This window comes from Misgurnus anguillicaudatus, chromosome 20 (genome assembly GCF_027580225.2).
Source record: "Misgurnus anguillicaudatus chromosome 20, ASM2758022v2, whole genome shotgun sequence".
NCBI lineage: Eukaryota > Metazoa > Chordata > Actinopteri > Cypriniformes > Cobitidae > Misgurnus > Misgurnus anguillicaudatus.
Window position 1 is genome coordinate 6,242,170 of NC_073356.2, and position 17,479 is coordinate 6,259,648.

Genomic DNA, 17,479 nt, shown 5'->3' on the forward strand with positions numbered 1-17,479 from the left:
GTCCCTGAACGTTTAACAGTTGAAAAGGCTGCCCTTCTAATATTCCTATCAGTTTAGACCAGGGTGAGATCAGGATAAAATTCTCCACCGGGGAAAAGAATGGCTCCCAAGCGGTACGTTAAGATCATTTGATATACCTGACATAATAAACTGTAAATGTTTGATTTTATCCTATGAATGTAATATAACTTTGTATATTTCAAAACACATCAGCATGCATATTCATGATGATAAAGTCACAAAATATCAAGAGTGTGCCCTGTTGGTTGTTTCCAAGTTTTTCACAGGCCAACTCTCTGGAATCTTTTGCTTTTTCTCACAGTGACAAGGATCGTCGCATCATTTACTGTCTACAGTGTTTCAGGCCACAGGAGATGCTGCCTAACCACCTGTTAAGGGTCTGCATGAAGGGTAAGACTAATGAGGAGAGGAGTGCAGAAATGGACAGAGCCAAAAAGTCCATGAAGGCCTGGACCCTCCGAGGTAGAACCTGGGACTACAACACCATGGTCAAGCGGTACCCCGATGAGGCTTCCAGGCAGGCTCTTCTGGAAGACCTTCGTGAAAGGCATTTTTTAATTCTCAACGACCCCATGGAAGCACAGTCTGAATCCATTCACAGACCACCAGGTGCTGCAGTGGAAACACACAACAAAAAGTGAGTTGTTTTTCACTAGTATTACTTTTCATTTAATGCAGAGTCATTAAATTCAAATCTTAAAACGCAGGCACGCCCACAGAAATATCCCTACCTTGCCTCCTTATTTGTTTTTGTTTCATCTAATCGTTCTAGGTCTGCTCAGCCGAATCTCCAAGACTGCCAGAGAGTCCTCCGTGTATCACAGACAGACATGCTGGACATCCACAGGAGGCTCTTGGATCAGCAGCATGTGGAAGAAGACCAGAGGACACTATTCCGGTACTTCTGTGAAGCCATCCTAGTCCTGAGATACTTCCAGCGACCAGAAGCAGTGATTGCATTGACATTAAGTACTTTTACTTTACAGTCTTACCTCAGTGTCTATAAAGTCAGTCAATCACTGTGTTCCTCATTTGTTTTGCAGGCTTCAGACTGGCTCAACAAGATAAATGTTGATGGACAAATCCACGTGGGGGTCAGTGAACTGAAAGAATCAACATCCACAAAGCAGAGAGCAACATTTTCCCTCACAGAGGAGGACTCTGTTGTAATTTCTCTAACAGTCTGATTATGATTGAAATACCCCAACAGCAAGCTATTCCTTGCATGTGTAGGAACCAGGGACATTGTTGTCTTAACATGTATGAATTACTGTAGCATCAGAATCAATCATTTCTCAAGTATCAACTTCCTATTCGATCTCCGCAGATGCTGGACACATACTTCCAGCAGATTCGTCCAGGATGTCTGCAGGACGGCGTGGATGACCAGGGCAGATTTTTCCTGTCCAAACAAGGAAAACCAGTTCGCAACGTCACGAGCGACCTCAGGCGTCTGCATGAACAGTAAGTTTTAGCAGAATCATGTATAATATTAAACGATTAAGTTGATAGTTTGACTTACGTAGTACATAAAGTTCAAATAATATTATTTTCTGTAATAAAATACACTGGAAGAATTGAAGATTAATCTGTTTTGTTCTTCGTTGCAGGTACAACTTACCAAGCTTTTCGAGTCAACAAGCCATAAGTGCCCAAAGCACTATGCCATGGTATGTGTCATCATCCAAAACACACAACATTCATATATTTTCTGTTTGTCAGCTGCCTCCAAGGCCTAACTTTTTGAACAGAAAATCTTTCCAATTTTCAGCTCTTATTCTGATGAGCCTGCCGATGAGAGGAGACGTCAGAAAAAGAGGAGAGGCAGAGGCGAAGCTGACCAGGATGACAGGGACTTTGGAGCATTTCTCCTGCGCTTTCCGGTGACGTTGAGTAGTTCCCCACCCAGCAAACAACAGCGGATCGCTGCAGGGTTTCCATCTGACAGGGTATTTTATGACAGGTGGAGGGCTCTGCAGTTTGCCAAGCGTGAGGAGCACCTCTTGTGTAAGTTGATTTGCTTTACTATAAAAATGAATACACGTCTTTGTGGTCCAGAAAACATCCTAGGGGATTAGGCCAAAACTATTTCTAACAACAAAGTAACATAATTCCAACTTTGGACAATAATATTAATTTAACACTTGTCTTTGACAGCCCAGTGTTCAAGACGGCCCCCGTCTGTCAACAAGGTGTCACGGCAAATTGAAAGAGAGGGTTGGACCAGCAACTGTCCTCGACCTGAGGACATAGTGGCAAAATGGAGACCCGCCAGTAAGGTGCAGGTGGAGATGGATCCGTGGATCCTCACTTCGATCCAAAACCAAAAGTGGACAGGCTTGGCATTCAAGGACTTTGGCACGAAAGGACAAGGTATGTTAATGTGTCTTGTGGGCAGAAATGTGTATTCCTGGAGTGAAAACTAATTCCACCTTTTTTTGACCACAGGAGTTGTTGTTACCAAAGCCTTTGCCAAAGGTTCCATCATTTGTGATTACCATGGCAAGGTAATCACAGGAGCAGAGGGCCGGAAGATGATTGAGTCCATCCAGGGCGACATGGGCTACCTTTTCTTTTTTCGGGATGGTGAACAGGATCTCTGTGTGGACGCTGAGACTTTCCCTTGCGAGTGTCACCCAACAGAAAACACCATGGGCCGAAGGATCAATCATTCCTCCAAGAGAGCAAACCTGATGCCAGTCCACTGCAGGATCAACTTCCCTGAAGGAAGGAAGTATGTCATCCTATTCAAGGCTATTAGAGACATTCGTATATGTGAGGAGCTGCTGTTTGATTACGGCGTCAAGCGCAGCTCTTTTCGAGGAGAAGGTCTGAACCTCGACTGGCTAGATGAGTGAACACATAATTTAATCTGCTACATCACATCAAGGCCAAGACTGTAAAGGAGCCATGCTGACCACAAACACCACTAGCCATATTGACCAAGTTCATTTCTTATGTAAATAGTTGTTGTGTTGTAGTGTTGATTTGTGTGAATCGTGTTTGAGTGTTCCTGTTAAAATTAACGTTCTTTTCGTGTCAAGTTCAATTGTAGTTAAATTATAGGCAAGGCAAGGCAAGGCAAGGCAAGTTTATTTGTATAGCACATTTCATACACAGAAGTCATTCAAAGTGCTTTACATAGAAATGAGAAAACAAAAAATCATACATGAATTTTAAATATCAATTAAAAAAGAAAATAAATGTGATTTTAATAAAAACTGTTTAAATGTATGAAAAAGAATAAAACAGAAATACAAGTATAAAACTGTTAAAAATAAAAATAAGAATAAAAACAAGAGAAATAAAAACAATTAAAATTTATATATTCTAAACTGTTATGATGCTTGTGTGTGTGTGTGTGTGTGTGTTTGTGTGAATAAACCAAGTTTTTGTTCCAAGTTTGGGCTTGTTCTTTAAATTTCATCTTTTCTTACGTACCTGTAAATAAACGTATGTTTTCTGGCATAGGCATCATAAACTCAATTTATGGGGACAAAACAGGTAATTGCTTTATTGTAGGTTGATTTTTTATTTAAAAATATTTCTTGCCGAAATGGCTCGTCACGTCACATTAAATGGCATGTTAAACCTTACCGAAATGGCTCGTCACGTCCCGGGACATTACATGGCATGTTACACCGTGTCGAAATGTCTCGTCACGTCCCGGGACATCGAATGGCATGTTACACCGTGCCGAAATGGCTCGTCACGTCCCGGAACATTTGCCGAAATGGCTCGTCACGTCCCTGAACGTTTAACAGTTGAGAAGGCTGCCCTTCTACTATTCCTATTGGCGGGTAAGTTAAGATGACTTCATATACCCGACATAATGAACTGTAAATATTTGATTTTATCCTATGAATGTAATGTGACTTTTGTTTGTATTTTGTTTAGTCAAGCGGTACCCCGATGAGGCTTCCAGGCAGGCTCTTCTGGAAGACATTCGTGAAAGGCATTCTTAATTCTAAATGACCCCATGGATGCACGTACATAAAAAATATATACACTGCATGTTGTTTGTTCATTTAGTTAACTTTTTTCAATTTTATTATGTTCAATAAAGTTTATATTCTAAAACCGTGGATCATTTCTTGGAAGCCTCTCGGTCTGAGACTGAAATAAAGAATTCTGCAATAAAAAGGGTGAAGGTCTGTCATGTTGCTTTTAATAGTTTGACTTTTTGTTTTTAAATATATTTGCAACATAAACAGTATACAGTAAAAGTCCATGGTCTTTCGGTTTAAACTTTAAATAATTCATAATAACTAATGCATTTTTTGGTTTGTACACATGGGGGAGAAGATGTGTCTGATGTCATAAGGTAATTGGCATTTGTTTTAAAAGTCGAAAAGGCTGCCTTTCTACTATTCCTATTAGATTAGACCAAGGTGAGAACAGGATAAAATTCTACACATGGGATGCATCTTTACCCTGGTCTCACCTAATTTGAGTGAGATCAGGATAAAATTCTCCACAGGGGATGCATCTTTACCCTGGTCTCACCTAATTCGAGTGAGATCAGGATAAAATTCTCCACAGGGGATGCATCTTTACCCTGGTCTCACCTAATTCGAGTGAGATCAGGATAAAATTCTCCACAGGGGATGCATCTTTACCCTGGTATCACATAATTTGGGCGAGATCCCCCGGGTGTACGGTCGGTCTGAAATAGCACACATAGTTGTGACACGTTCCCCTGGGTCACATTTTTTATCATTTTCAATGTATAGTTCCGCCTGGCCATTCACTTCAATGGCAGACACTCAGAAACAGGCCCGTTTTCATCCTAAGACCCATTCACCTTTAAGAGCCTTAAAACGCATCCAGAGGGGTCAGAAAGGGCCCGCGACCCAAAGGCATCGTCTGTGGACGCTCTGGGCCCCCGGGAACGGGGTGTCAAAGTCCGGATGTCGTCGGTGTTCGGGAAGTGCCCGAAATAAAAACCTAAATGACATATTGCTGAAAAACAAAGTTTTGACCATTTTCTGACCATTTGACCCCCGAACAAAGGCGCAGGGTGGCGAAACTTCTCCGTCCGTCCGAGGGGCCACCGACGAGAGGATTGCGACGTCCGCGGGTCGTTCGGGCCTTTCTGTGCCTCTTCCACGAATCCGCTAGGAAAATTCCATTCATATAAATTGAGGGTGGAATTTTTCAGGAAGGTGGGAGAGGCCCCAAATTCTATATTCTGGCCCTTCGGGGGGCCCCGGACAACATACCGAGACCGCGTGTCTCTAGAGCCCCGTGAAATTTTTTTCCCTCCTGGGGCCCCTGGAGGTGCGTGTACTTGCCTCACAGCACACAGAGTGCTTAAACCGGTTAAAACACTTGCGTCCACGAACACACTACACGTCGTCCACAAAATAGATTACAGGTGGTCACTTCCTGTATGACAGGATGATCGCGTCCACCAACAGCCTATTTTAGTCGCGTCGAATAAGTTGCAGCCGGACACGGGCAGGTGATCCACCTCCATGATTTAGGGTGCTCGACCCACCCAGCCCTTCCTAGCAGGGAGCCCCACGATCGTGTCAGACAACAGCATCCCATTCGTAACTTGTTTACATTGTCAAAATAAGCTGATACTGGGATTGACCAACGCTCCAAAACCTAAGTCGATTCGGGTGGACCAACCGCTGGAGATACGAGGGCTCCAAAACCTAAGTCGATTCGGGTTGACCAACCGCTGGAGATACGAGCGCTCCAAAACCTAAGTCGATTCGGGTTGACCAACCGCTGGAGAAACGAGCGCTCCAAAACCTAAGTCCAAAACAGCATCCCATTTGTAACTTTTTTACATTGTCAAAATAAGCTGGTACTGGGATCGACAAACGCTCCAAAACCTAAGTCGATTTGGGTTGACCAACGGTTGTGGATCTTTTCGGGTTGACCAACGGTTTGGTTCTCCGTAAGGGCCGGGAGGACGGTGCTTAGCCCGGGGGGCGAGTGCTTAAGTTTGGGATGCCCGGGCCCAAATGGAGAGCCGGGTATGGTATCTCTGGAGCTCCAGGGTGTCCATGTCAGGGTCCTGGGTACCCCATGGTCGGGTACAATGGTGTCCATCAACAGCCTAGTCTGGTCCCTTCAAATAAATTGCAGGTGGGACACTATCATAATATGTACCTCCATGATTCAGGGTGCTCGCCCCACCCGGCCCTTCCGACCAGGAAGCCCCATGGTCGGGTACAATGGTGTCCATCGACAGCCTAGTCTGGTCCCTTCAAATAAATTGCAGGTGGAACACGGGCAGGAGATGCACCTCCACGATTCAGGGTGCTCGTCCCACCCGGCCCTTCCGACCAGGAAGCCCCATGGTCGGGTACAATGGTGTCCATCGACAGCCTAGTCTGGTCCCTTCAAATAAATTGCAGGTGGAACACGGGCAGGAGATGCACCTCCATGATTCAGGGTGCTCGTCCCACCCGGCCCTTCCGACCAGGAAGCCCCATGGTCGGGTACAATGGTGTCCATCGACAGCCTAGTCTGGTCCCTTCAAATAAATTGCAGGTGGAACACGGGCAGGAGATGCACCTCCACGATTCAGGGTGCTCGTCCCACCCGGCCCTTCCGACCAGGAAGCCCCATGGTCGGGTACAATGGTGTCCATCGACAGCCTAGTCTGGTCCCTTCAAATAAATTGCGGGTGGAACACAGGCAGGAGATGCACCTCCACGATTCAGGGTGCTCGTCCCACCCGGCCCTTCCTAGCAGGGAGCCCCGCGATCGTGTCAGACAACAGCATCCCATTTGTAACTTTTTTACATTGCCAAAATAAGCTGATACTGGGATCGACCAACGCTCCAAAACCTAAGTCGATTTGGGTTGACCAACGGTTGTGGATCTTTTCGGGTTGACCAACGGTTTGGTTCTCCGTAAGGGCCGGGAGGACGGTGCTTAGCCCGGGGGGCGAGTGCTTAAGTTTGGGATGCCCGGGCCCAAATGGAGAGCCGGGTATGGTATCTCTGGAGCTCCAGGGTGTCCATGCCAGGGTCCAGGGTACCCCATGGTCGGGTACAATGGTGTCCATCAACAGCCTAGTCTGGTCCCTTCAAATAAATTGCATGTGGGACACGATCAGAATATGTACCTCCATGATTCAGGGTGCTCGTCCCACTCGGCCCTTCCGACCAGGGTACCTCATGGTCGGGTACAATGGTGTCCATCGACAGCCTAGTCTGGTCCCTTCAAATAAATTGCATGTGGAACACGGGCAGGAGATGCACCTCCACGATTCAGGGTGCTCGTCCCACCCGGCCCTTCCGACCAGGAAGCCCCGTGGTCGGGTACAATGGTGTCCATCGACAGCCTAGTCTGGTCCCTTCAAATAAATTGCAGGTGGAACACGGGCAGGAGATGCACCTCCATGAATCAGGGTGCTCGTCCCACCCGGCCCTTCCGACCAGGAAGCCCCGTGGTCGGGTACAATGGTGTCCATCGACAGCCTAGTCTGGTCCCTTCAAATAAATCGCAGGTGGAACACGGGCAGGAGATGCACCTCCATGATTCAGGGTGCTCGTCCCACCCGGTCCTTCCGACCAGGAAGCCCCGTGGTCGGGTACAATGGTGTCCATCGACAGCTTAGTCTGGTCCCTTCAAATAAATTGCAGGTGGAACACGGGCAGGAGATGCACCTCCATGATTCAGGGTGCTCGTGCCACCCGACCCTTCCGACCAGGAAGCCCCATGGTCGGATGCGATCGTGTCCGACAACAGGTTACGCCGAGTCCGTCGAATAAGTTACAACCGGACAAAATCAGCACCAATCCACTATTTGTCCTCATAAACACTACGATGCCGGATTGGCTCCCCGGGCACAGGGGGTGGTCCTGGTCATGCCCCCAGGTCCATCAACCTCCTATCTGTCCTCATAAACACTACGATGCCGGATTGGCTCCCCGGTCACAGGGGGTGGTCCTGGTCACGCCCCCAGGTCCATCAACCTACTAACTGTCCGCCTAAACACTATGATGCCAGATTGGCTCCCCGGGCACAGGGGGCGGTCCTGGTCATGCACCTTTTACCCGGTCTCACCTAATTTGGGTGAGATCAGGATAAAATTCTTCCCAGGGGATGCATCTTTAACCTGGTCTCACCTAATTTGGGTGAGATCAGGATAAAATTCTTCCCAGGGGATGCATCTTTAACCCGGTCTCACTTAATTTGGGTGAGATCAGGATAAAATTCTACACATGGGATGCATCTTTAACCCGGTCTCACCTAGTTTGGGTGAGATCAGGATAAAATTCTCCACAGGGGATGCGTCTTTACCCTGGTCTAACCTAATTTGGGTGAGATCAGGATAAAATTCTCCACAGGGGATGCGTCTTTACCCTGGTCTCACCTAACTTTCCTCCTGCCCATTAAACCAATGTAATCCTTATTAAAGGTTTCGAGGACACCCTCTCTTTTTGACCTTTTGACCATCGAACGAAGCCGCAGGGCCGCGGAACTTCTCCGTCAGTCCCGGGGGCCAGCGACAAGAGCATCGGGACGTTCGCGGGTCGTTTGTGTCGTTCCGAGCGTTTTCCACGAATCCGCTAGGAAAATTCAATTCATTTAAATTGCCTGTGGAATTTTTTAAGAAGGTGGGAGGGGCCCCAAATTCTAGAATCCGGCCCTTCGGGGGGCCCCAGACGACATACCGAGACCGCGTGTCTCTAGAACCCCGTGGAATTTTTTTCCCTCCTGGGGCCCCCGGAGGTGCATGTACTCGCCTCACGGGCCGTGGAGCGCTTAAACCTGTTCAAAACAAGCGTGTCCACGAACACACTACACGTGGTCCATCGAATAGATTGCAGGTGGTCACTTCCTGTATAACAGGAACCGTCCACCTGCAATTTATTCGGTGGACCGCATGTATGTTTTTCAAGGACACCGTGTTACAGGATGACTCCCCGGCCTTAGAACGGTCATTTTGTACAAACCTGGATGCATTTCACCCGGCATACCCTGTCGAGCACTCTCGTGTTGACAATTGGTGAGAAATCGCTAAAAAAGCTGCAAAAACACGTCTGTCCACTAACGTGATACACATGGTCCACGAAACCGACTGGGGGTGGACGGTTTTTGCGACGACCCTTGCGCCCTTTCCGTACGGCCCCCGCGTGTCCGGGTGGTCTGAAATCGCACGCAGGGTTGCGACGCGCCCCCCTGGGCGAAGTACTCGAAGGGCCGAGGCCCAGGGCCGAGATAAATATTTTTTATGATTTTTAATGTGTGGCTCTGCCTGCCCATTCACTTCAATGGCAGGCACTCAGAAACAGGCCCGATTTCATCCTAAAACCCATTAACCTTTAAGACCCTTAAAATGCATCCAGGGCCACCAAACACAGGTGCCCGGTTCGGGGGCCCGCCAAGGTACCACCTGCAAAGTTTTGGCATCCCCGGACCATTCTGACCGCATTTTCTGGATGTTCCACCTGCAATTTATCCAATGTTTTTAATACTGGTTTCGTGGTCGGCCTAAAAAAAAGGGGTCAGAGAGGGCCCGCGAGCTAGGGGCCTCGTCTGTGGACACTCGGGGACCCCGGCAACGGGGTGTCAAAGCCCGGATGCCGTCGGTGTTCGGGAAGTGCCCTAAATAAAACCTAAATGACATATTCCTGAAAAATAAAGTTTTGACCATTTTCTGACCATTTGACCCCCGAACAAAGGCGCAGGGTCGCGAAACTTCTCCGTCTGCCCGAGGGGCCACCGACGAGAGGATCGCCACGTCCGCGGGTCGTTCTGGCCTTTCTGAGCCCTTTCCACGAATCCGCTAGAAAAATTCCATTCATATAAATTGAGGGTGGAATTTTCCTGGAAGGTGGGAGGGGCCCCAAATTCTAAATTCTGGCCCTTCGGGGGGGCCCGGACGACATACCGAGACCGCGCGTCTCTAGAGCCTTGGAAATTTTTTTCACTCTCCTTCAAAGAAATGCCTCACACTGTCCTCTCTGTCTGAAAGCTTCCAAGAGCTCTGTCAGCATCTGGGTGGTGAAAGAGAGGGTCACGTGTTTGAAAACTTCCAGGGGCGTCCACGTCACGAGGGCAGACAGGCGGGGCCCTAGGGACCCGGGGCCTCGATCGGCGAGGTCCTACGCCGTGGCGTTTCCGTACGGAAGCCGTTCCTCCTGCCCATTAAACCAATGTAATTCTTATTAAAGGTTTCGAGGAATCCCTCTCTTTTTTGACCTTTTGACCACCGAACAAAGCCGCATGGTCGCGAAACTTCTCCGTCTTTCCCAGGGGCCGGTGACGAGAGCACAGCGACGTTTGCGGGTAGTTCGGGGCGTCCTGAGCATGTTCCACGAATCCGTTAGGAAAATCCCATTCATTTAAATTGCAGGTGGAACTTTCTAGGAAGGGGGGAGGGGCACCAAATTTCAGATTCCGACCCTTCGGGGGGCCCCGGACGACATACAGGGATGAGGGGGTGCTTTTGAAAAAATAGTGTTTAAATGGACAACTAGCTGGCTTGTGGGCCTAGGGGCTTGATCGGGACCGTCCCCTGTGCCCGGGGAGCAAAATCCAGCAACGTAGTGTTTAGGCGGACAGATAGTGGGTCTATGGGCCTGGGGGGGTGGCCAGGACACCCCCAATCGCCTGGGGGGCCGATCCGACGTAATAGTGTTTAGGAGGACTAATAGTGGGTTGATGGGCCTGGGGGCGTGGCCAGGACCCCCCAAATCGGCTGGGGGGCCAATCCGGCGTGATAGTGTTTTAGAGGACAGATAGTGGGTTGGTGGACCTGGGGGGCGCGGCCAGGACGCCCCCACCCAGGGGTGACCCCCCCAGCCCGATCCCAATGCACATAATGGACAGGGCACACTTTTAGAGGGTCGGCGGTCACGCAAGCAATGAGATCGATCAGCTGTGGACGACTAACGGGTTGGTGGAAACCTCCGTGGAACGAGGGCGCCCCCGGTGGCGTCCACACAGGGCATATGGCGGGGGGGTGCATTAACAGGGCGACTTACCCCGGGTAAGCTCTAGGTGCCATCCTGTAGATTATCCTACTGACAGGAGGGATCCAAATCGGTAGTACAATCCCTCGCACCAACTATCCGTCCTATGGCACTTTTTTTGAATGGGCAAATTTCCACCAACCCTTTAAAGTTACTTCCTCTGGGCACTGCGTTACTTGGTTTCCTTAAACAGTCCAAAAACAACAGACACTTTGATCTATACACACACACAAACCGAGGGAAGGGCAATTTGACATCTCCAATTCACGTAACCTGCATTTCTGACTTTGCCAAAAACCAGTTCTCGCCATGAATATAGCCTTAGATTAAAAATAAATGAACATATTTATCTATTCCAGTTTCTCCAATCAAAACAAATATTAATGCTATACCTTACAGACCATGTCAAATAATTTTGTTTCCATCTATGTTGCAACAGTTTTGCAAAGGACTTTTTCTGTGCTGAAATGACTGTGACCCTGTGAACAAATCATTGATGGGTTTGGGTGATGAGTGTTTTGCTCAGAGCCTGTAATCCATAACAAAGGTGTTCAGCTGGGTTCAGGTCCGAGATTTATGCAGACCAGTCGAGTTCTCTCACACCATTTCAAATATTAAGCATTAAGCATGTACTCATATCGATAAGTGCTTATTTTGACACCAGCCCAAAACTAGGGCTCATTGTGGCTAAACAGAGGAGCAGGACCAAACAGGCCCAGCCCAAGGAACTGCTTGAGGAAGCTGGTGACTGTGTTGTGGTCACATGTTTCCCAGTGGCACGGCAAAAAGACAGCACGGCTTGGCTCGTTGTTCTAGGGGTATGATCCATGGCCGTTCCGTGGCCGGTTAGCTCAGTTGGTTAGAGCGTGGTGCTAATAACGCCAAGGTCGCGGGTTCGATCCCCGTACGGGCCAAGGTTTCTCTTTGCCTCCTTTTGCCGACTGCTATATTGCTGTGATTTGTGATGAAAATTCCTGCCGGGAGCATCTTTGTGGCCGAAATAGCTCAGTTGGGAGAGCGTTAGACTGAAGATCTAAAGGTCCCTGGTTCGATCCCGGGTTTCGGCATTGATGGCAGCCTTTTGAGAGTTTGTATGACTGAAGCTCCCTATCCGAGTGTCCTTTTCTCCGTGACCCAGTGGGTCAGACGCTAATTTAAAGAGTGGTTCCATGGTGTAATGGTTAGCACTCTGGACTCTGAATCCAGCGATCCGAGTTCAAATCTCGGTGGGACCTGTAATAGGTTTTGGGTATCCAAGGGAACAGCGTTTGTTACCCCAAAACAACCCCCCTGCCCTTTAAGCCTTTTTACCAGAGCACTCAGGCTCTAGACAAAAATGAGTTAGTTCAAGCAACATTGAGCACTTTTTCTGATCACCCTGGCGGTGGGCCAACAACTCACAAGTCGCAAAATTTCAGCAAACACAAGGACATTACAATGAAGCAAATTAAACATGTACGAAAACATAGAATAAATGACAAATGCATTGACGTTTAGGACAAAGGAAACACACAGCTCATGTGTACAGGCCAAAGGAAACACACAGCTCTTGTGTACAATCTGACAATGAAATGCATTAAAAAGACTTACCAGAAATGACATGAAGACAAATGAACATTGAAAGAAAATGATTCCAATTTTTAAATGGCAACAAAATGCTCTTGGAGTGTTAAGCTCCTGCTCCATGTTGCTTTGTGAAATAACATCCGTATCGGAGACGTTCATGTGTGGACCCAACGTGAAGCTTCACGCTTCCGGTCTGTGACATCAGAGCAATTAACAACAAAACACAATCACGTGGAGAACGCGGGCATCGATCCCGCTACCTCTCGCATGCTAAGCGAGCGCTCTACCATTTGAGCTAATTCCCCTACCTCTGTCTTGTGAATGCTTTGGCTTGTTGGAAGCTGGCTGCTATGTGGTGGGAAAATGTTTGCCAGGGGGGCGGGGTGGCACGCTTTGAGTGGCTCGTTGGTCTAGGGGTATGATTCTCGCTTAGGGTGCGAGAGGTCCCGGGTTCAAATCCCGGACGAGCCCCTCTTTAGACTCGTCCCTCGGAGCTTTAACCCACAACGCCGCTGTGTATGGCAATATTGGCAGGAAAGGAATGTCAACGAGAAACCCGCAAAGGACGTCAGGGACTCTCAGCGACACCTCCGCCTTTGGTCTTGTCAGGTCGAAACCGTGTCCGAGGTCGTCTTCAGTTTGTTAACCCCTAGACGATCCCCCTACCCTTTAAGCTTTCTACCGGAGGGCTTGCTGTTTTAACAAGCGATGAGTTGATTTCAAACAACACAATTGACTCAACCTGAAAAATGACCCAGGCTATTTGTCCTACTCCCTCCTGGCTGGGAAAGGCACATCATCCTGGCCACTGGGTAGGTACCCTGAGGTGCCTGGAGCTATGATACTTAAATATACAACCAGGCTAGTGATGCATGGTGTCCAATTTAGTTACCGGATGATTTATCAGAATTTTCTCCTAAAATCTAAGATCAACACTTGGAAAATGTGATAAGGACATGGCTTCTAAGATGTTACTTGACGTTAAAACTACACTAAGTGTTGGGATGCCCCTTTTAATAAAGGTGTTTGGGCCGACACAGTTGCCACCCCAAACAGAGCACAGCTGCCTCACAGCAAGAAGTTCCCCTGTTCAAGCCCTGGCTGGGTCAGGAGGCCTCTCTGTTTGGGGTGTACATGTTCTCCTTCAGTCAGCATGGAATTACTCTGGGCACTGCGTTACTTGGTTTCCTTAAACAGTCCAAGAACAACAGACACTTTGATCTATACACACACACAAACCAAGGGAAGGGCAATTTGACATCTCCAATTCACGTAACCTGCATTTCTGACTTTGCCAAAAACCAGTTCTCGCCATGAATATAGCCTTAGATTAAAAATAAATGAACATATTTATCTATTCCAGTTTCTCCAATCAAAACAAATATTAATGCTATACCTTACAGACCATGTCAAATAATTTTGTTTCCATCTATGTTGCAACAGTTTTGCAAAGGACTTTTTCTGTGCTGAAATGACTGTGACCCTGTGAACAAATCATTGATGGGTTTGGGTGATGAGTGTTTTGCTCAGAGCCTGTAACCCATAACAAAGGTGTTCAGCTGGGTTCAGGTCCGAGATTTATGCAGACCAGTCGAGTTCTCTCACACCATTTCAAATATTAAGCAATAAGCATGTACTTATATCGATAAGTGCTTATTTTGACACCAGCCCAACACTAGGGCTCATTGTGGCTAAACAGAGGAGCAGGACCAAACAGGCCCAGCCCAAGGAACTGCTTGAGGAAGCTGGTGACTGTGTTGTGGTCACATGTTTCCCAGTGGCACGGCAAAAAGACAGCACGGCTTGGCTCGTTGGTCTAGGGGTATGATTCTCGCTTTGGGTGCGAGAGGTCCCGGGTTCAAATCCCGGACGAGCCCTTGTTTAGCCTTGCTTCTTGATGCTGCTACACTGTGGAACATTCATGTCAGTCTTGGCAGAGACCGGAGCTGGTCCGTGGCCGTTCCGTGGCCGGTTAGCTCAGTTGGTTAGAGCGTGGTGCTAATAACGCCAAGGTCGCGGGTTCGATCCCCGTACGGGCCAAGGTTTCTCTTTGCCTCCTTTTGCCGACTGCTATATTGCTGTCATTTGTGATGAAAATTCCTGCCGGGAGCATCTTTGTGGCCGAAATAGCTCAGTTGGGAGAGCGTTAGACTGAAGATCTAAAGGTCCCTGGTTCGATCCCTGGTTTCGGCATTGATGGCAGCCTTTTGAGAGTTTGTATGACTGAAGCTCCCTATCCGAGTGTCCTTTTCTCCGTGACCCAGTGGGTCAGACGCTAATTCAAAGAGTGGTTCCATGGTGTAATGGTTAGCACTCTGGTCTCTGAATCCAGCGATCCGAGTTCAAATCTCGGTGGGACCTGTAAGAGTTTTTGGGTATCCAAAGGAACAGCGTTTGTTACCCCAAAACAACCCCCCTGCCCTTTAAGCCTTTTTACCAGAGCACTCAGGCTCTAGACAAAAATTAGTTAGTTCAAGCAACATTGAGCACTTTTTCTGATCACCCTGGCGGTGGGCCAACAACTCACAAGTCGCAAAATTTCAGCAAACACAAGGACATTACAATGAAGCAAATTAAACATGTACGAAAACATAGAATAAATGAAAAATGCATTGACGTTTAGGACAAAGGAAACACACAGCTCATGTGTACAGGCCAAAGGAAACACACAGCTCTTGTGTACAATCTGACAATGAAATGCATTAAAAAGACTTACCAGAAATGACACGAAGACAAATGAACATTGAAAGAAAATTATTCCAATTTTAAATGGCAACAAAATGCTCTTGGAGTGTTAAGCTCCTGCTCCATGTTGCTTTGTGAAATAACATCCGTATCGGAGACGTTCATGTGTGGAACCAACGTGAAGCTTCACGCTTCCGGTCTGTGACATCAGAGCAATTAACAACAAACCACAATCACGTGGAGAATGCGGGCATCGATCCTGCTACCTCTCGCATGCTAAGCGAGCGCTCTACCATTTGAGCTAATTCCCCTACCTCTGTCTTGTGAATGCTTTGGCTTGTTGGAAGCTGGCTGCTATGTGGTGGGAAAATGTTTGCCAGGGGGGCGGGGTGGCACGCTTTGAGTGGCTCGTTGGTCTAGGGGTATGATTCTCGCTTAGGGTGCGAGAGGTGATCTATACACACACACAAACCGAGGGAAGGGCAATTTGACATCTTGTGTACAATCTGACAATGAAATGCATTAAAAAGACTTACCAGAAATGACACGAAGACAAATGAACATTGAAAGAAAATGATTCCAATTTTAAATGGCAACAAAATGCTCTTGGAGTGTTAAGCTCCTGCTCCATGTTGCTTTGTGAAATAACATCCGTATCGGAGACGTTCATGTGTGGAACCAACGTGAAGCTTCACGCTTCCGGTCTGTGACATCAGAGCAATTAACAACAAACCACAATCACGTGGAGAATGCGGGCATCGATCCCGCTACCTCTCGCATGCTAAGCGAGCGCTCTACCATTTGAGCTAATTCCCCTACCTCTGTCTTGTGAATGCTTTGGCTTGTTGGAAGCTGGCTGCTATGTGGTGGGAAAATGTTTGCCAGGGGGGCGGGGTGGCACGCTTTGAGTGGCTCGTTGGTCTAGGGGTATGATTCTCGCTTAGGGTGCGAGAGGTCCCGGGTTCAAATCCCGGACGAGCCCCTCTTTAGACTCGTCCCTCGGAGCTTTAACCCACAACGCCGCTGTGTATGGCAATATTGGCAGGAAAGGAATGTCAACGAGAAACCCGCAAAGGACGTCAGGGACTATCAGCGACACCTCCGCCTTTGGTCTTGTCAGGTCGAAACCGTGTCCGAGGTCGTCTTCAGTTTGTTAACCCCTAGACGATCCCCCTACCCTTTAAGCTTTCTACCGGAGGGCTTGCTGTTTTAACAAGCGATGAGTTGATTTCAAACAACACAATTGACCCAACCTGAAAAATGACCCAGGCTATTTGTCCTACTCCCTCCTGGCCGGGAAAGGCACATCATCCTGGCCACTGGGTAGGTACCCTGAGGTGCCTGGAGCTATGATACTTAAATATACAACCAGGCTAGTGATGCATGGTGTCCAATTTAGTTACCGGATGATTTATCAGAATTTTCTCCTAAAATCTAAGATCAACACTTGGAAAATGCGATAAGGACATGGCTTCTAAGATGTTACTTGACGTTAAAACTACACTAAGTGTTGGGATGCCCCTTTTAATAAAGGTGTTTGGGCCGACACAGTTGCCACCCCAAACAGAGCACAGCTGCCTCACAGCAAGAAGTTCCCCTGTTCAAGCCCTGGCTGGGTCAGGAGGCCTCTCTGTTTGGGGTGTACATGTTCTCCTTCAGTCAGCATGGAATTACTCTGGGCACTGCGTTACTTGGTTTCCTTAAACAGTCCAAAAACAACAGACACTTTGATCTATACACACACACAAACCGAGGGAAGGGCAATTTGACATCTCCAATTCACGTAACCTGCATTTCTGACTTTGCCAAAAACCAGTTCTCGCCATGAATATAGCCTTAGATTAAAAATAAATGAACATATTTATCTATTCCAGTTTCTCCAATCAAAACAAATATTAATGCTATACCTTACAGACCATGTCAAATAATTTTGTTTCCATCTATGTTGCAACAGTTTTGCAAAGGACTTTTTCTGTGCTGAAATGACTGTGACCCTGTGAACAAATCATTGATGGGTTTGGGTGATGAGTGTTTTGCTCAGAGCCTGTAATCCATAACAAAGGTGTTCAGCTGGGTTCAGGTCCGAGATTTATGCAGACCAGTCGAGTTCTCTCACACCATTTCAAATATTAAGCATTAAGCATGTACTCATATCGATAAGTGCTTATTTTGACACCAGCCCAAAACTAGGGCTCATTGTGGCTAAACAGAGGAGCAGGACCAAACAGGCCCAGCCCAAGGAACTGCTTGAGGAAGCT

At 47.7% G+C, this 17,479-nt stretch overlaps 10 non-coding genes across 10 annotated transcripts; 9 read left to right on the forward strand and 1 right to left on the reverse strand.

Moving 5' to 3' along the window:
* Positions 1-11,810: 11,810 nt before the first annotated feature.
* On the forward strand, positions 11,811-11,884 carry trnai-aau (transfer RNA isoleucine (anticodon AAU)). Its single transcript has one exon. It is a non-coding gene; the product is annotated as a tRNA-Ile (tRNA).
* Positions 11,885-11,964: 80 nt separating this feature from the next.
* Positions 11,965-12,037, forward strand: trnaf-gaa (transfer RNA phenylalanine (anticodon GAA)). Its single transcript has one exon. It is a non-coding gene; the product is annotated as a tRNA-Phe (tRNA).
* Positions 12,038-12,133: 96 nt separating this feature from the next.
* trnaq-cug (transfer RNA glutamine (anticodon CUG)) lies at positions 12,134-12,205 on the forward strand. Its single transcript has one exon. It is a non-coding gene; the product is annotated as a tRNA-Gln (tRNA).
* A 730-nt stretch (positions 12,206-12,935) lies between these two features.
* Positions 12,936-13,007, forward strand: trnap-agg (transfer RNA proline (anticodon AGG)). Its single transcript has one exon. It is a non-coding gene; the product is annotated as a tRNA-Pro (tRNA).
* A 1,334-nt stretch (positions 13,008-14,341) lies between these two features.
* trnap-ugg (transfer RNA proline (anticodon UGG)) lies at positions 14,342-14,413 on the forward strand. The gene has a single exon. It is a non-coding gene; the product is annotated as a tRNA-Pro (tRNA).
* An 89-nt stretch (positions 14,414-14,502) lies between these two features.
* On the forward strand, positions 14,503-14,576 carry trnai-aau (transfer RNA isoleucine (anticodon AAU)). The gene has a single exon. It is a non-coding gene; the product is annotated as a tRNA-Ile (tRNA).
* Positions 14,577-14,656: 80 nt separating this feature from the next.
* Positions 14,657-14,729, forward strand: trnaf-gaa (transfer RNA phenylalanine (anticodon GAA)). Its single transcript has one exon. It is a non-coding gene; the product is annotated as a tRNA-Phe (tRNA).
* Positions 14,730-14,825: 96 nt separating this feature from the next.
* On the forward strand, positions 14,826-14,897 carry trnaq-cug (transfer RNA glutamine (anticodon CUG)). Its single transcript has one exon. It is a non-coding gene; the product is annotated as a tRNA-Gln (tRNA).
* Positions 14,898-15,964: 1,067 nt separating this feature from the next.
* Positions 15,965-16,037, reverse strand: trnaa-agc (transfer RNA alanine (anticodon AGC)). The gene has a single exon. It is a non-coding gene; the product is annotated as a tRNA-Ala (tRNA).
* Positions 16,038-16,131: 94 nt separating this feature from the next.
* On the forward strand, positions 16,132-16,203 carry trnap-agg (transfer RNA proline (anticodon AGG)). Its single transcript has one exon. It is a non-coding gene; the product is annotated as a tRNA-Pro (tRNA).
* Positions 16,204-17,479: the final 1,276 nt, after the last annotated feature.